The sequence below is a fragment of the Ambystoma mexicanum genome, chromosome 10, assembly GCF_040938575.1.
Source record: "Ambystoma mexicanum isolate Mex_15411 chromosome 10, UKY_AmexF1_1, whole genome shotgun sequence".
In the NCBI taxonomy this organism is placed as follows: domain Eukaryota; kingdom Metazoa; phylum Chordata; class Amphibia; order Caudata; family Ambystomatidae; genus Ambystoma; species Ambystoma mexicanum.
The window spans coordinates 266,597,377-266,623,434 of NC_090932.1; positions in this window are offsets into that span (position 1 = coordinate 266,597,377).

Genomic DNA, 26,058 nt, shown 5'->3' on the forward strand with positions numbered 1-26,058 from the left:
GAAACAGCAAGGGCTGGATTATGAATATAACCCATTGATAAATGTTGGGGAGGGATCCGTCAAAATTTTGGTGGATAATGAAGGATGTCAAGATATTCATTTAGAAGAGAATTCCTTACTAGGAATAGCCATACAAAAATCACATTATACCGCAGATTTCAATAACATGGTGAATGAAAATATCCCTGAGAGAAATGTAGATGCACAGGGTGTATTGCCAGAGTACACGGATTCTCAACCCAAAGGAATCTTCAAGATTCAATCTGTGTATCCGTATGATTCCAATGAGACAGTGTGCTGTCACCAGGAGAATTGCATAGTATTTGACTTGAATGAAAATGAAACAGGAAATCAGCACATTGAAATGGAGACTGGAATGCTAAAATATTTAATTTAAAAGTGGCAGCTTTGCAAAGAGATACAGCCACACAGTTGGAAGAAAGCACAGAGGTTCCTCCACTGGAGGATTTCCCAGAATTTTCAAAAATGGTAGAGGAGCAGCTCCTGTTAGCAGATGCCTGTGAAAGCGAAGAGGATAAGAATGAATTGAGAAAAATATTTATGGAATTTAAGGAGGTTTTTGCCAAAGACGCATATGATTGTGGCCTAACTAATTTACATGATGCCACATTACCAGAGGGGTGTGGTAGAAATCCAGTATGTGTGTGCCAATATCAATTGCCACAGGCATGTTTAGAGTCATTGTCAGAGATAATTAAAAACCTCAAGTCTAGAGGAATTATCAGAACCATTCAGAGTACCTCCAACACTCATATTTTGGGTGTATTAAAGCCAAATGGTCAATGGCAACTGTGTGCAGACCTGAGGGAATTAAATAAAAGAGCGCCAGTTTCTAAATGGCCGCTGCCTTCATTGATCAAGGCCTTGCTCAAGTGCATGGGTCAAATGTATTTACCACATTAGATCTTACATCAGGGTACTGGTGTGTGCCATTAGCAGAGGACATTTAGAATTTATTTGCATTTTCATTTGATAAAACGCAATACGCTTGGACTAGAACACCATTTGGGTATGTCAATAGAGGGAGCGAATTTGGCATATTTTTGAGAAAGGCTATGCCAGATGCAGCGGAAAGAGGGACCATAGTTTATGTAGATGATGTCCAGATAAAACATGAAAACTTAAAAATTCATTTTGATGAAATTAGACATGTACTTGACCAATTGCAAAAGGCAGGTGCCAAAGTATCTTTACAGAAATGCAAGAAAAAGGTGAATTTCCTAGGCCATGAAGTAACTGAATATGGGTTAAATCCACAAAAGAAAAAGGTGAAGGCCATATAAAAATTGAAAGATCCCAGAAACATGAAAGGTTTAAAAAGCATATTAGGAATGACGGGATATAACCGGAAATATATTGAAAATTATGTGGAAATCACTCAATTGACTAATTTATTGAAGTTGAATACGCCCTGAAATTGGGAAAAAGAGCAATCTGAGGCAGTTGCTAAATTGAAAGAATGCCTCATAAATGCACCATGCTTGTCATACCCCATAAAGAACAGAGATTTCTTTATAGAAATAGGATTCACTGAGCAGTGTATGTCAGCAGTATTATCTCTAAAACATGATTTGAACCACAAAACACTTGCTTATGCGAGTAAGGCATTTTCTCAGGTTGAAATTAAATTCAGTGAATGTAAAAAGGCTCTTCTGACCACTGTGTGGGCATTGCAACATTTTCGTCCCATTGTCCAAGGGGAAAAGGTCATCATTGAGACAAATCATCAACCATTGCAGTTTTTACAGAGTGAAAGGATTAGATCAGGCAATCTAGCACAGTCCAGAATTACTTCATGGACATTGGTATTGCAGGGCTTTCCTGTGGAAGTAAGATATGGCCAAAATAAAAAGAGCTCAATTGCTCAAGGATTAGCAGATTTACATGATTGTGCAGCTGAATGTGTATCACACGAAGTAGAAGTGGAGTCCAGTTTGCAGAAGTTTGAACAATCACCACACAAAGCTTTTATGAAAATACATGCAAGAATTGACCAACTGTATATGTTGATGGATGTGCTTTTCACATTGAAAATGACTGCAATAAACAGTTGATGTCAGGGATAGGAAATGTCTGGTTGAGATGTGAGGACATTCCTATTATAGGAATGAGAATTGGGGCTAGGAGTAGCCAGATAGCAGAGTTGTGAGCCATTTATACAGCAATCATTACTGCAGTTGAGAACAAATTCAGTGAAATTGTCCTAGTGACTGACTCTGATTATGCACAAAATAGTTTTGTACAATATCTGCCTGGCTCGAAAGCAAGAGGTATGCTCACATATAACAAAAAGCCCCTCAAACATGGGAAAATGATATAAGCTATAGACAAATTAGTTTCAGATAATGATTTAACAGTATACTGGAGGAAAATTCATGGACATTTGAAAACACCAGGAGAGGATAAGGAGGGACATGATAAAGCAGATCAATTGGCCAAGATGGGGGCTGTTATGGGAGAGTTGTTGCCTATTGAACACGTAATTGGTGAAATACAAATAGATTCAGTTGCACGCTCTAAAACTCCAAAAGAAGATGAACAACCCGTTGTGCAACCGAGTTATGATACACAAGATAAAGATCTGATTAGGGTGCAAAAAGATGATCCAATATTGGGGATCTATTATAATTATTTGATGGACCCCGAACAAAATCCTTTAACTGAAAATGATTGTACAGGAAAAGAAGAGTTGAGAGTGTTATTAAAGAATAAAAAATGTATTAAATTACAGGATGGACTGATGATCAGGGAATCCATAACAGGACAGATACAGTGGGTGGTACCTCTTTCATTCAGAGGACTAATGTTACACCATGCAAATGATGCAATAACTGCAGGACACAGAGTTTCACAAAAGACCTTAGAGATACTGAAAGATAATGCTTACTGTCCACACATGTACCAAGATGTGGAATTATATACCAGGGGGTGTCTGGTATGTGCACAATTTAAACCTGCTTCACCAATCCATAGAGCTCCATTGATGAAAAGAGGTTTAAATCTTCCATGGTCAGATTTGCAAATTGACTATGTAGGGCCTGTAAAGAGGTTGAGTAGGGGAATCCGTTATCTTTTGACAGTGGTTTGTTTGATGTCGAAATGGGTAGAATGTATTCCTGCACCAGATTGTAGTGCGCAAACAGCAGCTAAATTGCTGGTAAATCATATATTTTCAAGATTTGGATTACCACAGAGAATAGAGTCAGACAGAGGAAGTCATTTCACGAGCACCTTAATGAGCGCGGTGTGGCAGATTTTAGGGGTAAAAAGGAAGCTGCATATTGCATATCGGCCCGCTTCTTCTGGAAATGTTGAAGGTTGCAACAGGTCTGTCGTGGTAATATTAAAGAAGTTTGTAGCGGAGGCAGGTTCTAGTTGGGATTTACGATTACCTCCGGTATTGATGGCCATTAGATCGACTCTGCTAAAGCGACATGTATTAGTCCTCATGAGGTGTTAACAGGAAGAAAAATGGTACCGCCATAACATTTATTATACAGAACACATGAGCAGAGAGTGCTGAGTGCATCTTCAGTTCACAAATATGTGGAAGAACTGAGGAAGCATTTTCAACATGACTTTGCATTTGTGCAGCGAAATTTGGAAAGAGCTGCTCATAGTGCAAAGTCAAATTATGATAAAAAGACATCTGTGAAAGAGTATAATGTAGGTGATCGGGTATATAAGTTTCATTTTGGAAAAGGTAAACATAAAAACTCAAAATTTCTTGCGGCATGTCAAGGTCCCTTTGAGATAGTAGATAAAGTGTCCCCGGTAGTTTATAAGATATTAAAGACAGGGTGAAATGGTGAAAGAACAATTTGTTCATGTTAACCACATTAGGCCGTGTCACTCTAAACACAAATCAGGAGACTTGAGCAGGTAGAGACAGGTTAAGTGCCCTGATTACATGGAAAAGAAAGATGCAGTGACTATGTCATAATGTCTCATGCCATAAAAAAACTGGAGCTAATGTTTAGTGTGGAGATAAATGCAAATGAAAGTACCACATTTGGGAAAAGTGTGGAAATATATATTGGTAGAAGGTGCTGAATCAGATCAACTTACTATGGTACAATGTGCTGAAATGTTCTGCATAAAAATTGTTTTGATGATTTATTTTTTATTTAGCTGAATTTAATCAACTTTTATCAATTTAACAAAAAATACATTTCATTTAACCATACAATGTTACAGAAAAAAGGGTATAGTTATTTACACAATTAAAAATTAGTTATTTGCACAAGTAAAATAAAACATTGTCATCAACATGAGATCTGTGTGTTGAAAATAACAGACTGAGCCATAGACATTGATGAATACTTGTGTTTGTGAAATGTTAAATGCTAATTTCTAGGCTACTAGTTCATAGAAATCGGTAACATAGATATATTTTAACAATTCATTTCAACATGTCGGAATATCAATTTCATTCATTCAAACGTAGGGCATTAAGAAAATTCACTGAAGCTATTCTTAAACCCATATTGGCAGAATTAATAATAAAGGCCCATCTGTGTTCAGGCAACACATTTGCAATTACAGATATATGCTTCCCATAGAATTTATTTCTCAGATTGATTAGTACTGAACATTCTATAACAAGATGTCGGGGTTTTAGACAGATAAGGCTCGACAACCCCCATTTTCTTTTCAGCATAGCATTGGCTATTAAAATGCTTACATGGTAGACATATTGAGCGTGTATTAATCCAATCTTGTAGGAAGATTTTCTTTTTCGCCCTTTCAGGGTTCATGATTAGAGTCTCTAAGCTGATATCTGCCACAACCATAACTTGATAAACATAGTTGGTCCATTTTTTGATGAATATATTGTTAGATGAAAACATGTAAGATGATAGCACAGCAAGGATTGACTCTTCATTAGTATTTACAAGGCATTTGTGAAATAAGGCACATAATTGCCAGTGATATTTTGCTGTTAAAGAAGTGAGACCCAGCTCAAATCTCAAACATGGACCAGGAGTGGATTGTGGTACATTTAAGATCTGTCTCCAGAATTTGGCCTCTAATTTACTCAGTCAATCAGATGTAATGATATCTCTTGTCTGCAACCCATACAATAACGAAGGAGATATTTTTTGTCGCCAATTAAGTAGGGCTGGCTTGATGGTAAATTTGCCATATTTGTAAAGGATTAGCTTAGTTTGAGATATGGCTGAAGTTAATTTATTTCGCAATGTGTATAATTGTAATGTACTAGATGAATTTCCTTCAAAAGGTAAGCCTAGATATTTATAGTTAGGTACAATATCTAAGTTGGTATCTTTAACCCTCCATTCAAATTTATTTCTGTTGGTGGATTTAGGAGTATATACTACTATTTATGGTTTATTTAAATTCATGGTGAGTTCATTTTCATCAAAGTAAATAGTGAGGGCAGATAACAGCTTTTGTAACCCAGTCGGGATTTTTGAAATAAGAACAAGATCATAAGCATACCATAATGCTTGTATTGCTATCGTATTCATTTCTGGTGAATCAGAAGAAATGGTATGAAACATTGCTCTTACATCATGGATGAAAAAGTAGAAAAGGGCTGAAGCAAGAATACAACCCTGCTTCAGCCCTCTTGATGTTTTTATTACCGTGGATAGCCGTCCCATGATGGAGAGTCTGACCTGTATAGTTGTTGATGATTGTAGCATAAAAATAATATCAATCAGACTAGGAGGGCATTTTGCTTTGATCAATTTTTCAATCAACTTGACTCTTGAAACCGAATCAAAAGCGCAATTTAAATCAATAAAGGCAAAGAACAATGACGTTTTTGTATTTTGAGCTTGTTCTTTCAGGGCATTAAGTGTCAATAAATTGACTGCTGTGCCCAGTCCGGCTACAGAGCCTGTCTGAAATCGATTGCGATGGTTGTTAATTTGTGACCATTTATTGAAATCTTTCAGAACTAATCGAGAAAAGATTTTGCCCGGAGAATCCAATAGGCTATCGGCCGGTAATTTGAAGGTGTTCCTCGTGCACCCTTTTTGAATATAGGAACTATAAGAGATGAGCGCCATGAAGCTGGGATCTTTTGTGAGCTGAGGATGTGTTGGAAGATGTTATTAAGTATGGTTGCCCAATGCTTTGGGTGTCGTTTTAGCATATGGTTAGTGATACCATCAGGTCCTGCAGCCAGGGACGATGATGACTTGAGTATAAATATAGTGTCCGAACATTCCAAGAGCCACGGTGATCTGGTTCCAGTTTTATATTGATATGAATCAAAGTTTTTGTCGGCGTAACGATCTGAGAAATGTATTACCCACTGACTTTCAGAAACTCCATTTAATTGAGATTGGATTTGATTGTGGCTTAAATTTTCATTTAATAGTTGTCAAAATTGGGAAGCATTTTTATTAGATGTTGCCCCGAGAAAGGCTTCACCATCCTGTTGGAACATTTTCCCTTTATGGGATCTGGTCCAGTTTCTAAAGCGAGATTTGATGACTTTACGTGCTTGTATCCTCTCAATGAGCGGAAGTTGATTGATAGATCTCAATTCTCTTCGGTACAATTTTGTTGCCTGCTGCATATGAAGATCAAATGCGTGTTTATGTTTCTTCATAGTGGGAATATATACATTTTGATACAAGAACAATGCTTCTACATAGGATTGAGGTTGAGATGATTTTTGATACACATTCAATACCTTGTTTAATGATGACAGTTTATTGGGAGTTCACTTAAAGCGTGATTTGGCATTGTCAATGCTTAAGCCTTGGGACATCCATTGTTGCTCTTGTTCATCAAGAGAAATACTCCTGGGCCAAGTTAACATTAACATATGGTGGTCACTCACAGTTTGTGTTGTTATTTTAAAGCTTGCTGTCAGCATGAATAGAGTTTCAGATAGGTATATATAGTCGATAGTGCTCTTAGAAGCTCATCTCTGCCAAATGGATTGCGATGGAATGTCACCTGGTAATGACCCATTGGCCATTCTCATGCCGGCATCTTTCATAAAGCTGTTCCATTTATTAATTTCTTGTTTTTTTTCCCACTGGTTGTTTTGATGCAGTCGAGATTTAAATCTCCAACCAGGATGATCGATGTAACACAGTGGGATTTTGCAATTAGTTAAAATAACATGGACAAATCTCTGTAAAACATTTTATACGATATGGCGGCGGTTTTTCTGTATAAGTTGATTAGAGCTAGATCTTGAAAGTCATCTGAAATTCTGACAAGTTGGGTATAGTTATTCGGACAAGCCCAAGGATGCAATTTTAGGCCAGTGCTGGACTTAACTGTTACGCTCAACTGGCTCCCACAGGGGCGTCGGTCGGACCCGGACAGCTGCGGTCTCCACCCAAGTGATGCGTAGGGCAGCGATGACTGACTGGATCTGCCCTCCTAATCTTGTCTGCTTAACCCGTAGAAATATTCTCCTGCAAGTGGAGAGATGGATTTAGCCACTTGTGGATTCAAGTGATGGCATCCCCACAGTCCTCCCCAACGAATCACCTCCGAAATGCCCTCACAGCAATCTCACCTTATATTCTTGAAAGATGAGCTCTCCATCCTGTGTGGATTTGCAGGGGCACGTCGATTCCAGTTACTTCACTGTTTTGAAGGCTCAGGAGAGTTCCGGAGAGTATTGACTCTGAGGTTCCTGGTAAGGACCAGTAAGTATTAAGTTCATAGAGTTCAATATGTCCGATGTTCACTCTTGTTCCCCCCCTTCCTTTCTTGTCTTGCATCTGGCTCATGAAAAGATGCTCTTGTGGCAGCTGGTGGTGCTCAGGTAAGAGTCTGTATTACCCGCCGCTGTCCGGTAAATGTTGCATGAGGAAAACGTGTTGTTTTGTCTCTCTTTACAGATGCGGCATGTGAAAATATGGAGAGTCACAAAAGGATACCTCCAGTGGTAAATCAGGTAAGTCTATGGTGGTAAGAATTATATTTGTTGGTTCCCTCGGCTCACCTTGTGGTTTGAAGTTCTGCAGAAATGATGTTCTTTACAGGTCCGTGGAGAAGATGGATCCAGAATCAGGTGTGGAATAGAAATAAGTTTGTTTTCTAGGAGCTCTGGATTCGAGGCTGGCGTGGCAGAAGACTGGATGCAGGCTGCAGGCACGGTGAGTGTTACGCTGCTGGATGCAGAATAACACGAAGCGTGTGTTGCTGGTCGGGCATGGTTTAAATAGCCTCAAGAGTAGTCCCAGGTAAGAAGTCCCTAGAACCACACCCGAGTAAAAAATAGTCCCTGTAGAAAAATAGTCCCTTTCAGGCTTCATGTTGGATTGGAGTCATTTGCAGCATGGTGTGCCTGAGGTAAGTAATGACTAGGAGCCTGGCGCCTTAGGCACCAGGACTGATTCCTACTATGAGCCTGGTGCCTAAGGTGCCAGGACTGAACCCAGATAGCCCCTAGCCGGGGCTGCTGGGGTTTTACTAAATGTCTAGATGCCTGCTCCCGGGAGTGATGTGCTTGGTCCGGATGCCTGGTGGTAGGCATCATGACAGTAACAGCCACTAAGAGGCCCGCCATAGGGCTTCCTTTTTGCGCTGATATCGCTGGAATGAGAACTATGTTATGATCGTCCCATATAGGAGTAACAGTCATCCAAGTGTCATAAAGGGCTACTATGTCAGCGTCATTGAGATTAATGTTCTGTTACCACTGAAAATGGCTAATGCCCCTAGTATTCCAACTTGTGAGTGAAAGAGAAGTTTTTTTTATTTTTAGATTTGATCTGCTGAAGTAATGGTTATTGTTGAACGTTGTTGTTTTTTCCTGTGGGCATTTTTTGTTCCAGAACGCAGTATGCACATCGACATTCAGTAATGCACGTTTTTCTCATTGATTGTGGCTCCGATAATATTTCTTGGTCCTTACGTTCTGGGTCTTGGGTCAGAAGGAATCCCATTCTAAACAACTCCATCTTTGCTCGCCACAATGTATTCAGTATTAAACCAGATTTCATCCATAACCGTACTATGAACAAATTCACATCGCAGATAAATTCAACTTGGTCAATATCGGCTGATGTGAGATCTTCTAGTTCATGGATGTCATTAAAGATATTTAAGACACTTGTTCGTGATAGATCGCATTTTTGATGGGGAGCCTCACGACGTTTCAATATCAACGTGTGATAGTTGGCAAACCTATTCTTTTTGTGGTCCATCTTCTGATGTTTGTTATTGGGGCCTTCTGTTGTATGTTGAAAGTTGGTTTCTTTTGTCAGAACTATTTGTTGTTGATTTTTCACTGGTATAGGTGCCCTTTGTCGTGATACCTAATCATTGTCCGACGCACTGATGTTTGTATGTGCGACTCTGTGTCCATTATCTCTTGGTCGAGCGATGAGGTTCATTTCATTGACATGCTGCGAGAGGTAAGCTTCTATGACTGTTTTAATTGTCTCATTCTGGTCATTTGTATTTTGTGTAGGCTCTCTTTCTTTTAATAATAATGAAGGGGGGTTCGTTATGCTTAATTGTTTTGCTTGTTCCATTGCCTCATGCAGATTCAATTTTAACTGATTTTCAATTGCTTCGGGTTCTCGAGAATTTATGATTATTGTATTTTGTCCAATCTCTTTTGTTGGAGCAGTTGCCTTTGGTTAATTTGTGCGTTGTGAAAAATACGCTTCAACTGCTGCTTTAATTAAATCAGTTTGATCATTTGCAGTTTTAGAGTCTTTTGATTGCTGTGGGATCAAAGGAAAGGGTACAGATTGTCTGCATGCTTGGGTTTCTCCTAACGTCCTTGTAGATTTATTTCATCCCGATGATCGGATGCATCAGCCTCGAGCAGAGTGATTAATTGATTTAGAGGTGAGTGGTTTACTGGTTGAGGCGATGGCCTTTCATTTTGTCTTGAAGATACCTTGTTTTTGCTTATCTGATTAGCTGTATCTAACGGTTCACCTGATTTCACTGATGGTTTTGTTAAATCAATCATAAGTGTGAGTGGCTGAAGATTGTTAGCTTTGTTTGTTTTATTGCTAGATTGATAGGGTTTAGTGATCAGATGTCTAGCTTTTCCTTTGATCCGAGGCCGTTTGCTGAAAACTTCATACGCCTCTTTATTTGACTTTTGGTTAACCGATGTTGGATGATTTTCCACACTTATCCATGATGAATTGGGATCCACTATTATGGGAATGTCGCTTTCAATTCGGCGAATAATATGGTCAAAAGAAGGAAGTGTTTGGCCTGACATGGTAATTGCTGGAAGAAAGGTTGTTATATTTGAGATAGGTATATGATCCATATTGTCGACAGATGACTTTTGTGATGAGGACATCAACCTCTGATGAGGGTGAGTTTCGTTCCAAGTTGTTATCTGGTTGATTTTTTTCAGATTGTTGATTGATTTTTAATTCATGCGCTTTGAAAAGTTTGAGTAAACTTTGGATTGTTGAGTTTACTGCCATAAAGGTCATTTCAAGTAACCCGTTGTTGGTGTTTGTTGGCAATTGATCTTTAGAGGAAGCTTGTCGCCTAGGAGTTGGAAGGATGTAAGAGGTCGCAAGAGAAATAGAAGAGTCCATTGAGCAGCGTTGATGGTAATCCGTTGATACGGACCGCGAGGAAGAGATCGCTCCTCTAGTACTTGCATGGATGGAGATTTCTGAGAAAACCTCTTCACTTCCCTAAGAGCCAGAGATTTCTTCAATTTGGGTCAGTTGCGGTCGAGACTCTTTATGTTTTTCTGTTGTCTTGAGAGCTTGTAATATGGTGTTGTCAGATACAGGTTGAACCTCAAGATTTTGAGTTTCTTCGCAATTCATTGATGTTAACATAGAGGTGTCAGAATGTGCTGATGTAGGTATAGAATCAGTTTCTGTGGTTTTTAATGGAGGACAAAGCAATCTGATGTCTTTACTGGATGTCGGAGTTTTTACACGGGGGTAAGAGTAATAATGGACTTGCTTGAGGACGCTCTTTTTGGTTTGTCAGTTGACTTAGTTGAGTCAGAGTTCAAAGGAGTGCCTGTTTGTTTAACTATGTTAGGCATATTAGACTTTAGGGTATATGGTAACATACTCATGAATGGATTCAGTCTGTTATAAAGATCTGCCAAATTAACAATGCAATGAAAGAATAGTAATGACTTACGTCTGAATTTACAATGAATTCAACACTTAAAACAAAACCCAAAAGACAACTTTGTTTATCTATAATCAGAGTCCCGTGGCCTCAACTCCACAGCTGACGGCTAAGCGGCCAAGCGGGACTTGTAGGGACTTGCTTGGGTGGCAGATTATATAGCACCTCCCACAAAATGGAGTTCAGCACTCCTAGATAACAAAGAAAATAAGCTTTTAGTAAATGAAATACAGCACAAAAGTGCTAATGTCACTGTCACTACTGTTCACCTTGTGGATGCTGTAGTCTTTAAAAGTCCAAAAAGCGTGAAAGTGTTCCAAAGTAAAGCGAGTGAACTCGAGCAGGAACAGCAGCAGCAGCGTCTCGCAGCCAAGCGGGACTTTTTTGATGTATAATAATGTGAAATATATATATTATTGTTTTCTCTCTAGCATGTGCTTAGTTGCAGATATTCTGAAGAGTAGATCATAATGTTTTGGACCACATTTTGTTTTCGGCTAAAGTGGTAGAAAGGATGAACTTGGTATTGTGCTATGTACTTAATCAGTTCCTTTTATATTTGATTTAGAAAAAAAAACAACTAAAATCGGTTGGGGTCAGAGGCCACAGGACCGGAGGACCTGAGAAATGATGGAGTCCTAGAGTCCATGGGATGAAGCCCAAGGTAAGCATCCGGACCGAAGTATGGAGGTGAAGACAAAGAGATTGAGATACCCAAAGAGGTTATTTCTATGTAAAAACGCCCAAGAGTGCCAGGATGAAAGAACTCCACCGAACAAACCATATGATGAATATTTGGTGATCAAGACATCTCAGAGGTGTGGTCATGAAGATGGTGAATGCCTTCAATGGAACAATAATGAGTTGAACTTAATTCTGCAGTGTTGTGGGTGGAGCATAGTATGATCCTATGTGACTGAAAGTGAGGGTGATGGAGACTCAGAAATGTGTTATTTTATTTAATTGTTTTGGTTAGTTATGTTAGTTATTTTTTTTAATTTTATTTTATTATTTTGTTGTCATATATGAAATGTTGATTTCACACATATATCACATATATAAAGACTATGATTGACAAGACATTAAAACATACGTGGACACTTCCGTTGGAAAGCAACATGCAGTGGTTTGTTATGAAATGTTTAGATGTTCATTTTATTAAGTTGCTATTATTTCAATTGTGATTCATATGATGGAAAAAGAGAAGTGTACATTTATGGGTTTGTTAGCCAGAATTGTCGGAAAAAGGAGGGAATATGTAAGGATATGTGGGGTTTTATTGCCAACATGCAACTTACAGAAGAGAAATACAGCCAGGCTCAGTTTGAAACTGCAGGCAATACTTCAGTAACAGCCAGCAAGCAAGTTTTCAGAATACTTAGTAAAAAAAAAACATTTTAGCATGGTGTGCTGCCAGTTAAAATGAGGAGGTGCACAATTTAATAGTGCATGTTTCATGTATGGAAACTGCATTAAAATACATAACTGATTAACCTTGCACTAACATTACTAAAATACTAATTTCAACTTCTCTAACATTCTAATGCAGTGTTCTATGCAAAATGAAATACAGTCCAAGTTGTGGGTGCACTCTTTGAAATTCATTTTTCATGAGGAAATGCACACTAGCGTTTTTTTATTTTCATCAAATGAAACAGTTGCTTAGAAAATTATGTCTTCATTGTATTGAAAAACGAAGGCTGGCACAGGACACATTCTTTTTATTCTGATTGGTAGGGATTGTAGGTGGATAAGCCATGTTAATAGAGGGCTGTATCAGAGCTTTTTTAAGGAATGAGGAGAAGGGAGTTGGCAGTTTGTGCTGGGACCAGAATTAGGACGGTGACATATCTGTTGAACTCCAAGTGGGTTGAGGGCTGGCTACGAGCATAATCAGCTGGCAGCTCCCCACACATACGAGGGGGTTTGGCACTGATCCTGGGTCTGCAAAGATAGCAAGGTTGTGCTGGGACTTCAGATAACATTGGCCTTGGTAAGATTGGTGCCAAGTGAGGAAAAAAAAATAGTATGATGTATGTGTGTTATTGGCAGTGCATGGAGGTTAGAAAAAAATTGCATGTTTATTTTTCTCTTTATGTTCAAGGTGTGAGAACATAAAGTTGTGTTTGCAAAATACCTGCTTGTTTCTGTTGTTCTTTTATCTTGCAGGTGATGCTGTATAGATCATGTGGTGAGATGTTTTGCGGCTTGTAATTGTCATGTAATACAAAGTACAGATTAAAAAAAAATTGAGACTTTGGTGTCATTCATGCATCTGTGAATCATTTATATATGTGAAGCATAGAGGTGATGTTTATATCAGTACAGTAGTGCATTTACCAATGTACCACAGTAGTTAAAATAGCAAACAAGAGAAAGTCAGTAGTAATTATCTACAAGGTAGGAAGGTGTGTGTGTAAAATGGAATCAGTGATTCCTTCCTTGCATGCTGATGGGAAGGGCTTCCTAATCTGGCACTTAGATTACTGGATGTAAATAAGACAGTAATACCAGCCACAAACTATAGGTGGCGGTCTGAATAAACTCATTGGGTTCTCTGAAGTGTCCTAAATCCGGGGCTCTCTACAGGCGACTAGAAGACATTCTAATAGAAATGAAAGGTTTGTTTATGATGGGGTTGTAGTATAAAAACATATGCTCACCACTATACCACAGGAATATGATAATATTTAAAATACCACAAAATAAGATACCACTAAAATTACCACCAATACAAGCTAACAATATATAATCACCAAAATAGGCTAATACCAAACGCACTCTAAATGTAAGGCCAGTTTATGGCCAATTTACCACCAAGATTTTACGGTAAGAAAAATACTGCCAAATTCCAAATTTACCCAAATAAGACAAAATCTCTTACAGATACTATGGTCAGTGCAAACACACTTTTCAGGAGTGCAAAGTCACTTTACACTGTGCAAAATATTCCATTAATCTGGCCCAAAGTTAACACTTCTCTTTACATATGAACTATTGTTTTTTCCCAACCACAACTATAACACCCCAAAACACTGCTCCAACTGCAATCTGCCATTGCATTACCAATAGGCCACAGTTTAACTATTCTTTAAAAACACTGCAACACATTACAAACACAGCCCTTCTTTTATAAAAATCACCAGCACAAAAATAACCTAGATATGCATTTTTTTTACACATCCATTTTGCCCTACCCTTATCATGTCCCAAACAACTCTACCCACAGGGCCTCATTATAGAATTGCTGATAAAACCCACCAGTAGCCGGTGTGTTGCCATCAACCCCGTATTACCGTTACAACCACCTGACATCCTAAAATATCACAATAAGCATCAGTACACTAAGTTCCCATTCCCATACGGTCATATATGACTCCATGGGAATGGGAACCATGAAACACCAGCACCATTAGTAATGATGCTGGTGCTTCTGTGTAAAGCTAGCTGGTAGCTGCCTCAACTTCAAGCAGGTAAAACCTGTCGGGAGCACAGTTCCGTACCACTAAACACAGATTAAGCCAGTCTGGAAATGCTGCCAGTAACTTTTTACCGTTACCTTTAATGACAGACTCGCTCATTGACAATAAGACCCATAGTCAATTTTACTACACCATCCATAAACCCACCTTCATTAACTCTTTTTCTCCACAACTTCTAGTACCTTAATAAATAACAAACTCTCTTACTAAAAGTACTTTGCCATTACCACATATACCCACTAACTTTCTTTTACAATTACAGGAATAAAAGAAGATTGATGAAAACATCTACCAAAGAAAGAACCCTCTTCACATCCTACAAAGTAAGTCAATGAGTATAGCATGTTCACTGCTCTAATTGTAACAATGTACTTTCACTATATATTTGCCTAGAATATTCTGTTTTACTCACCAACATTGTATTTCACCTCAGACTGATTATATTGCAACATTCACACTTGTTCGATTCCCATCTAAACACTCTTCGTTATTCTAAACACCACCCAGTCCTTATTACCTAACAACACAGCCCTTTCTCAACAACTTCGATTCTACAATGTACTTCCTTAATATTCCACACCCCTATGCACATAAGGTCCTAATTCCAACTCAACAACTTTGAAAATCATTCCTTTCCAAATCACTAACACACATTAGCACACACAGACACACTTTTTCACCCCTTTCCCATTACACACTCACAACCCTCACACCTATGCAGTAAATCACACCATTATAACAAACAATTTTTTCCTCAAAACATCATAATGTCCCTACTTATTCCATCACACCACCACTTTCCTACACACTTGGCCAAGCCTATAACACCTGTAAACCTCTGACTCATACAACCTTCCCAACCACGCCTATCATCCCACTGCACAATCGCACACATACAAAAGCACAATACATGCATAAAAATTGCACAATTTTCAAATGCAAACTTTCTTTTTTTCCTAGCAGGCAAAAACACAATGGGCCTCATTACGACCCTGGCGGTAGCCGTGCCCTTATTAAGGGAACAGCTGCCACCAGTAAGGATTTTTTACCGAGCCAAGAAAAGGGCAATAACCGGGTCATTCCGACCTTGGTAATTGCCCTTTTCTGCGCGCCAGTAAATATTAATCACCATTCCCATTTGAGCCCCACATGCTTACCGGCACTGGCCTTCTGGACCCGACAAGGTTATAATGTGGCCCATCATCTGAAAAAACACTGTGACAAAAATGATACAGCTTCGGTATAAAAATGATTTCCCATACAGAATGCGGGTGCTACCAAGCTGCAGACCGTTTAACAGGAACCACTTTATAAGGCAAATATGAGCACATTGTCTGGCTAAACGTTGGTCCACCTTCATCCTGAAAAAGAGTACTAAAATCATAAAATCATTCCAAATGATAGAAACAATAGCCACAATCCCAACAGCTATGACATTTTAAAAAACAATGTAATTGACATATACCACCCAAACATAAGTACTAGTTTGGAATACATGTGTCTACATGACATAGCCCACCTAAAAAAGCAATGTCACACCAGATGAGACAACTGGGAAATATTCAGTCTCAACATGTGAAGGAAGACTCGTAAAACCTATCAAACCTAGCCTAATTAATCACTTAAAGTTATCATTTAAATATCTGCAACATAGAGAACATTATTACATGGCCCTACTACAAATTTTTAAACCTTGGAGAAAAGTAGAAGAATTATTAGCAGACCATGACAAGAGGAGGAGATTGAAGCTATACTAGATAAAGACACTCCTGAGGGCAGTCAACCTTCCCTTACAGAAAACCAAGAACCACTTGGAGAACCACTCATTCTAAATGAATCAGAAATAGCCATGACTGAGATAGAACATACCATGTATCAATCTGAAGAATATGAAAAACACTTGTAGTGCTCAAATCACAGCTAAATGATGAAAAACTCACCATTTATCTAGATGTCACTGAAGAACTCTTCACTTCAGGTCTGCAGGAGCAGACTGCCTCCACCTCCTCGTGCCCTGTGCTGGAGGCTGCTGCTACGGCACAAGCGACACCATTATAACACCGTCCGTGTTACATTGATCCAAGAATCTCCCACCCTTAAAGAGCTGAGACCCGACGGAATCAGCTGTTTCTTCCGCGTCTTCCACGCTCCACGTGCATCGCTTGACCTAGCAATGACCAGCTTGATGCGGGATGAAACCAAGACTCGGCCTGGTTTCTAAGCAACAGCGTTTCTTACTTCATCTGCATTGCCCCGGCAGGCGGAAGCTGGCCACACGGAAGAAGGCCATAGGAAAAAGGCCAACTTCCTGTTTGCCGTCTGTTGTTCCATTCATTCCCCATCTACTGCAGAGAGGGCAGGAGCCCTCTTCACTTCAGGTCTGCAGGAGCAGACTGCCTCCACCTCCTCATGCCCTGTGCTGAAAGATGCTGCTACGGCACAAGCAACACCATTGTAACACCGTCCATGTTACATCGATCCAAGAATCTCCCACCCTGAAGGAGCTGAGACCCAACGGAATCAGCAGTTTCTTCCGCGCCTTCCGAGCTCCACGTGCATCGCCTGACCTAGAAATGGCTGGCGCGATGCGGGATGAAACCGAGGCTCGGCCCGGTTCCTAAGCAACAGCGTTGCTTATTTCATCTGCATTGACCCCGGCAGGCGGAAGCCGGCCACACGGAAGAAGGCCATAGAAAAAAGGCCAACTTCCTGTTTGCCGTCTGTTCGCCATTGGAGCCATTGTGCCTTAATCCCTGCCGATGAACCAATGGACACGAACCTACTATGAGTAAACTCATCTGAAGACTGATTGACTGTCCACATTCACCCGCCCTCACTACCATTAAAAGTATTATTGATCACCAGGGGTTGATCAACCACATCCTCTCTTCAGTTTACTGCCTTTGATGGTGCTAATGCCACTGTATCTCAATTGCCTGCCCTGAGACACGAATCACACACTGTTTGCCTTGCATTATTGCCGTAATTATAGCCGCCTGTCATAGTTGTAACCGATGTGTCCCTCTGCTTGTACCCGCCCTACAATTTAATGCACCATGCGCATTACTCTCAAATTCAATAATGCACTGCCTGCCCACTTATGTCACTGCATCTTAGTCCAACTGAAAAATATTAGCTGAGACCTAGCCAGTACCTCAGATTGCCTATAGTCTTCTCTGACACCAGCCAGTACGCGAGCAGTCATGACTATTCAGGGCCCCACACAGGACCACTGCATCTGGCCTATTGTTGTTCTATGTATGACATTGGTATCTAGCCTAAATTGTGCCCCACCCAGGACTATTGCTTTTAGCCCATTGGTATCTTGTTGATCAGAACTGTACTTAGCCTAAATTGTGCCCCACCTAAGACTATTGCTTTTAGCCCATTAGTATCTTGTTGGTCACAACTGTATTTAGCCTAAATTGTGCCTCACCTAGGACTATTGCTTTTAGCCCATTGGTATCTTGTTGGTCACAACTGTATTTAGACAAACATTTTGTAGACAAAGTGAGCCTAGCCTCATCTCACCCCATCTCCATGTTCCTAGTTATGTTAGGTTGGATATTGAGCATCATGTTCCCCTTCCACCTTGTCCAAGCAGACACCCCCTGCACTGGCAACCATTTCATCATCCTCAGTAATGGGCTCACCAAACTAGCTTGCCCAAGACACCACCCTATCCCGTGTCCCACCTCCTTCCTCCAAACTACACCCCCCTTCCCGGCTTTCTCCAATCTCACTCGTAGTCCTAAGGACCCCTGTCCAACCAATGAGGAACACCACTTGACCCCAACCCTCCTTAACGATCCACTCGCACTCCCCAAACTCTCAGGTAACGAAAAAACACACCCTATCTCACGATATGAGAGAACGTCCCGACTAAGAGCACATACCAAAGTACCCCATTACAATCCCACTACCAGGACCGAGCCACCCAGACCTCCCAAACCTATGGCCATCAGAACAAACAACAATCTAACTCAGATTATAGCAACTAAAACCTCAAGAAAACACATGGAGCCCAGCAATCCACCAATTAAGAATGCACCCATAAAGGACACCAAGCCCCTCATTAGCCTCAAAAATTCACTTATCAACGCCCGCTCCCTAGGAGCCCATGCAATCGAAATTCACGACCTTATCATCGAACTTGACCTTGATCTGTTAGTAATCACAGAAACCTGGCTACATCAAGCCTCAGGTCCTTTGTTAGCATTGGCCATCCCTCCAGATTACACTATTCGCAGATCAGATAGAAACACCACCCCAGGAGGCGGTGTTGCCATCATAACAAAAAACACCATCAAATTACATAGTGGTCATCTATAGAACTCCCAGTACCAATAGCCACCCAGAAACAGATATCCCACTAATACTGGCGCCCATCCTTAAACCCAAAACGAAATGTATCATCATTGGCGATTTGAATCTTGGCTTTAATGATGACCAAGACACCAAAGCAACAGCCCTTATCTTGGCACTTAATGACATGAACTTCTGCCAACACGTTAATGTCCCCACCCATACCAAGGGTAGGACCCTGGACTGGACCCTCACCCTCAACACCAAAATCACCATAGGCCCGATTACCCCACTTAGCTGGACAGACCCCTACTGCATAGAATTCAATATCACTAGTGACGATCCCTGCCCGCCAAAGAACAAAATCATGGACAGCATTGAAAGTAAAAATCCTAAAAAGCTCACGGAGGAGAACCTTGACCCCACCTTGAACAAATTGCTAGACTACGACTCAATACTCAGTAACGATCCTACTACCATCCCTGAGTACTATCACAAATGCCTCTCCACAGCGATTGATACCATAACACCAGTCACCACCAAACTAAGATGCATCAATACAAAATCCAACTTCTGGTTCAACGAGGAACTAGTTGCCCTAAGAAGGAAAAAATACTCTCTCGAGCATGTCCATAATAAACACCCCTCCCCTGACTCGGCTAAAGCCTTCAAAGACGCCAATACCATCTACAAAACAGCTATAATCACTCACAAAGCCAACGCCTACAATGCTCGCATCAGCAATGCAGCATTAGACTCCAAGGAGCTCTTCTCTATCCTCAGAGAACTTGAAAATCCCCTGCCAACTGACACTCCCACCAACACGAGCAAAGAATGGTGTACCACCATACAAGATGCACTTGCCTCCAAAAGTGCTGTGCTGCAAAATAAATTTAACTCTAAAAGACTACTCCTAGCAGTTAAAAACTCCCCCACCCATAACCCCTGCGCCTCTTCCAATGATAACTCTAACCCCCTTTCCATTTCACACCCGCCTCCCAAGATCTTGTATTTGACACGATCTCCAAGCTAAAAGCGTCCAATTGCAAAGGAGACACTGTCCCAGCCAAATTAGTCAAAGCCTGTGCCCCTACTCTGACCCCTATCATCACCAAATTTGTCAATGCCTCCTTTAACTCCAATACAGTTCCAACCTGCATTAAAGAAGCCTGGGTCACCCCGCTTCTAAAAAAACCAAATCTAGACCCCACTATTCCGACTAATTATCGCCCAATAACCACGGCTCCGTTTCTACTCAAAATCATCGACAAACTAGCCTATAACCAAATTCAAACCCACCTGGAATCTAACCAGCTCCTCGGCACCAGACAATCAGGCTTCAGGCCTAACCACAGCATTGAAACAGCCCTCTTGGACCTCAAATTCCAGATGGATGCCATCAGAGATTCTGGGAAACTCTGCATTCTACTGCTGCTGGACCTCTCTGCCGCGCTTGACCTGGTGGACCATGACAAACTATGCAACTCACTTGCCCGTGAGTTTAACTTCTCTAGTGAAGCCACTGCTTGGGTAAAATCTTTCTTAACTGACCGCACTTCCAGAGTGTCCATAGGAAAAGAAGCAGCCAACCCCATTCCAGTCCCCATAGGAGTACCCTAAGGCTCTTGCCTCTCCCCTACGTTGTACAACGCATACACCAAACCTTTGTTCTCAGCACTAGACGATATGGGTGTCATATACACAAATTTTGCAGATGACACCCAGATCCTTATTCCTCTCACAGGTAACTATGAGCAGGACGCTGTAACAATCAACAAAATGTACGCCATCATACAAAACTGGATGGCATTAAATAGCCTGTGTCTTAACGATGAGAAGACAGAAGTCCTCATCGCAGGATCTCCAGCTAAAATAGCAACCCTTCACCCAGAATACTCAACCATCAACATTGATGGTACCAATATCCCTGTGCTGAAGCAAGTCAAAACACTGGGCGTGTACATTGACGCCAGCCTGACTATGACCAAACAGATCAACGCGCTCTCCTCTTCCACGGCTTACTCCTCCAACCAAACTAATTGCTCTCAGCCGAAAATTTCTCACCCCAGCAAACTGCTCACCTTAGCCAGAGCTCTGGTCCTATCGAAATTGGATTATTGCAATGTACTACTACTAGGCACATCCAACACCAATTTAGCCAAAATGCAACTACTGCAAATCAAAGTCCTGAAGGCAGCGCTAGGCATAACAAAATCAGACCATATCTCTAAGACTAGAAAAGACGCCCACTCCCCATCAAAGCCAGAATTATCTTCAAAACATTATGTATCACATAAAAATGCCTGACCAAAAAAGGACCTATCTATCTCAACAATACTCTACACCCCAAAGTTGACAGGAGATCACTAAGATCTAACGACAAACTCCTCCTGACCCTCCCTCACTTCAAAACCACCAGAGCGGGGGGAAGCAGCTTCACCACCCTAGCCCCCAAACACTGGAACACCCACCCTACCCACTAATATTAAAAAAGAGCCCGCCTTCACGGTTTATAAGAAACTGCTAAAAACCTGGTTATTCAACCAATATTAGTATCTAAAATAGGTTTCCTTACCACTGTATACTATAGTGAATATTTGTAAATTGTATCTTAGCACCAACTGTCCATTAATAATGTAATGTAACTAATGTAATGATGTTTGCATTAATTTCAAAGCTGTCTTATAACCTCGCCGTGACACCTGAGGGTCTGGGCTTGTAACAAATAAATAAATACATAAATAAATAAATGGTCTTGAAAATGAAACTAAAACTTGTAGCTGTAAACATTATAAACCTCTGCTCCTGTGTGGTTAAGCTGGTTCTGGTAAAACATTCCTAATCAAAATAATCAGCACATTTTAACAAGACAACACACAACAACCTTTCAGCTGTTGCAACAGCCCCCACAGGTTTAGCTGTCTACAACATAGGAGGTTTACCTTTACACTGACTACTGTGCCTCCCAGTAGAACACCAAAACAAATTAGAATACTACACATTATCAGCAGAAGATGCTACTGAAGTAAGCAGAATTCTGAAACAAATGAAAGTGTTCCTGAAAAACAAAATAAGCATGGTTTCCAACCTCATGATGGCTTTAATTAATCTCAGAATGCAAGAAATCCTAAAAACCGACTAAGCAGAACTGTTTGGAGGAAAACATGTCATTGTTTATAGAGACCTCCTACAGTTAACACCAGTAAAAGGCAAACCTATGTTTAAAACATTAGGACACAAACAATGCTGTAACATACTCAGCAGCATTGGAAATGTAAATCTCTGGCAACATTTTTGCTACAGTGAACTAACTCAATACATGTGCCAGTCTGCAGATCTCACCTATTCTACCATTTTCAAAACCATTAGAACTGGTCTGCTTTCTAAAGATGCAAAATCCATCTTAAAAACTAGACTAATCCACAAACTATATGGGCTAAACACATCTGCCCCTGATGTCATGGAACAATTAACTCAACAAAATATAAAATGCATGTCATTAATGCCAACCCTTGCAAGGTGTAGTCAATTCAATAGGGACATTATTTAGGAGTTGCCAGGGGTCGCTACTGCAACCCCTGAGGTCTCCCTTGCTACCCCTAAAAAAACTAAAAAAAATAAAACCTGCATTTTTTTTTATATTTTAATGCAAACTCTTGCTTACACTTTGCTTCTGGAGTGGCTGGCTTTCTTGTTCAGACCTCTTAAAAAATAAAGAATACATTAAAAAAAACAAGGGTTCCACAAGTCTAACCCTTTCTTAGTGACCCTAAATAAGAAAGAATATGAATACCAAATGATGTATTCTTCTAGAGTTCTATACAATAATTGCTAGACTCATTTAAGGTTTATTTCAGGCACACTTCGGAGGGTGAGTGACTGAATTAGTCTATTCTTAAACACCTCATCTCAGCCTTTTTATCCTTTTGAGGTCGATAAATGAGTACCAACACATGTTGCGTGATATTGTATGCATATTTTTTCTACATCATGCACTTGGCCACCCTCTGTCATTCAGGCCCAGGTACCTGCTCACCTTGTCACCCTCCTGCTCTGCCTCCAGGCCACCCTCTGCACTTGGGTTCTGTATCTGTACCCATACAGTCCCCCTCCCACTTTTCTTCTGCACTTATCAGATATACCCTACCTGACTAACTTTCACTTGCCACTTGCTGGCTGCACTACCATGGTTTATCACCCTTATTTATTTATTTGTTTTTATGTAATATTTATTTTGTTTTTCTCTCCTCTGCACTTTTCGAATCCCCTCCTCCCTTCCATGCACTTCCCCCCTTTTCCCTTTTCCATGCACTTGCGCTTTCTCAAATGTCACTGGGCCTAGTAAGATCGCAGTTTTCTATGCTGTTTCTCTCTTGTTCCCCTCCCTTTTTGCCTGGTGATGCTCTGAAACACTTATGTATGAGTGCGATATAAAATATAATTTTGTTTCATTTTATTTTACATAAATCTCTTAAGCGTAAGTGCTATATAATAACACATCATTATCATTTGGCCATGGACGTCTGCTTGCATTGACAGTAATTTGGTAATATGGGTCTATAAACACTGATCTTAATGATCCATATGGCAATCCATTCTTGTATGAAATTTATATCACATTATAATGATATTGGAACCATATTTTTCATAGTTTACTTAGGAAGTATCCTATGTGATACCACTTCCTGTTTCGTCAATGGGTGAAAGGTCATGTTCAAATGCTTCCTGCGATATCACTTGGGCTGGGGTGAAATAACATCACTTCCTGTGGTCAAGAGTTGTGTGATGTCACTTCCGCTACCCCTGGCATTTTGGTGAAATTACGTCCCTGAATTCAATGATACAATTTTGAAAAAAGAAATGCAACCGATAATGCATATCAGCTCCACAGACAAACTTGAAGTGCACAGCATGATTCTCCCTATGTGTCAACAAGCTATAGCATGACTAAATAGCTTAGAAAAATGTATCTCCAACCCAGCTGGATTAGAAAAAGTATTAACTCTATGTCGTAATCCTAAACATGTCCTTGAAGAAGAACAAGGTTTAGTCAATGCAGCAATTGGTACAGTTGTTGGCTTCCAAACATATCCACATGAGAACAGCATTCAGTTTGTCAACATTCACTTTGACAAACTTGCAGAAGTTAAGAAAATAGGCTGCACAATAGCATGTTTCCTTCTTTTCAAAGACAAGTACGTACAGAGGGAACAATTCTCTCTATCACTTGCATATGCCATCACTACTCACAAATCGCATGGTCTAACCCTAGATCATGCATGAATTGACATTGGCAGCACAGTCTTCAAAGGGCATCATCCCGAGTAGGGGTTAGCCCTTAAATGCAGCTTTAATGATAGTACTGTAGCATTTAAGGGCTGCCCCAATCTCGAGTTGGGAAGTAAGTTGTAGTTTTACCTCCAGCAAAAAGCTGGAGATAAAATGTCCACTTACAGCCTGTTTTCAGCAATTTTTGGTGCTATTACCACTGGCACAATTACCACAAGCAGTAACAGCACCCCCAACCCCACTGGGTCCATAGGCAATAACTGCCCAACCAGTACTTGTGATCCACTGCTAATAGCGCTGGACTGAGTAACGGTAATGCTATTTGCTATTTGTGCTGGCGGTATCGCAGTGGTATTACTGCTGGGATACTGCCAGACTCCTGATGAGGCCCAAAGAAGGTATGAGTAACGTAGTACTTTCACGTCTCCATACACTCTATGATCTATTCCTAGTTAACATTGATGCAAACAAAGTCAACATTGACATTCCGGGCATCCTAGAATACAATAGGCTATGTCCACTGCACCCCCCACTTAGCTATGTTTGTTTGTTTATTTTGTTTGTTTATTTATTTAGTATAGCGCGCAAAACCCAGAGGTAACAGGGCGCAACAGAGGTCAGGCAGATAGGATTACTTAAAAACTTGGTTACAGAATAAGATAGGCATGAGAAAAAGTGCATTGCATTTACAGTTACATTGTGTGGGATGTGCATATATACATATAATTGAGCGAAGCCTTACAAATTTACATATTAATACTGTGCGTAGGGGCAGTTCGGTTGCATTTACATATTTACAAATTTAAGGCTGTGCATGGTAGTCAGGTTATAGCATTGGCATGATCAGATTAGATGGCAGGGTTAGTCGTGAGGATCATTGGCCCGCAGCCAAGTGAGGGTGTTTCGCCTGAAGCTATAGTAGGATTGGTCAGTCCTAATGTGGAGTGGGAGGGCGTTCCAGTGTTGGGCTGCCAGGACAGGGAAGCTGCTGCCGCCGGTTTTCTTTTGTCTGAAATTGGGTACCTGCAGGCAGTAGGAATTGATCGATCTGGTGGGGCGGGTGGACGTTTTTTTCTTTATTCTGGATGCGAGATAGGGGGGGGGCTGCGTTGTTTAAGCATTTGTGGGTGAGTGATGCCGTTTTGAGGGAGATGCGGTCATGGATTTTAAGCCATTTGTGTTCTCTTCTTTTGTTGGAGATGTGTTCCTTAGAGGGTAGGTTGAGGGCTGTTCTGAGAGCGTTGTTTTGTAGTGTCTGTAGTTTGTTGGTTATGCATTTGTTGGCTCCTAGGTACATGGCGTTGCAATAGTCCAGTCTGGATAGTATTAGGGCGTTGGCTATGATGATGCAGCTAGCTTGGGTGAGGAAGGCTCTACTTGCCCTAATTAGCTTGCATGTGTAGGCGGTGGAGGATGCTAGTGAGTTGACTTGTTTTTTTAGTGACATGGTTGCATCAAGGTGAAAGCCTAGTGTTTTCACTGTTTTGGCCACTGTGATGGTATTGCCATCAATGTTGAAGGCCTTATAGTTGGAACTGAGTTTTTTGAGATTGGTATTGGATCCGAGGAGCAGGATTTCGGTTTTCTCATCATTTAGACATAGACCGTGTGTGGCCATCCATGCCTGAATGATGAGATATATTTTGTTTACCAAGGCCGTATCTGAAGCGTAGTTGCCTGAGAGGGGTATGAGGATCTGGGTGTCATCTGCATAATTGGTATATGAGACACCCAGTCTGTCCAACTTGTCAAATAGGGGCTTGGTAAAGATGTTGTAGAGGGTGGGAGAGACGCAGGAGCCTTGGGGCACCCCACAGGTTATTTTAATGGGGTCTGCTGAGGCTAGGGTGGAGAAGACCCTCATAGTTCGGTTGTCCAG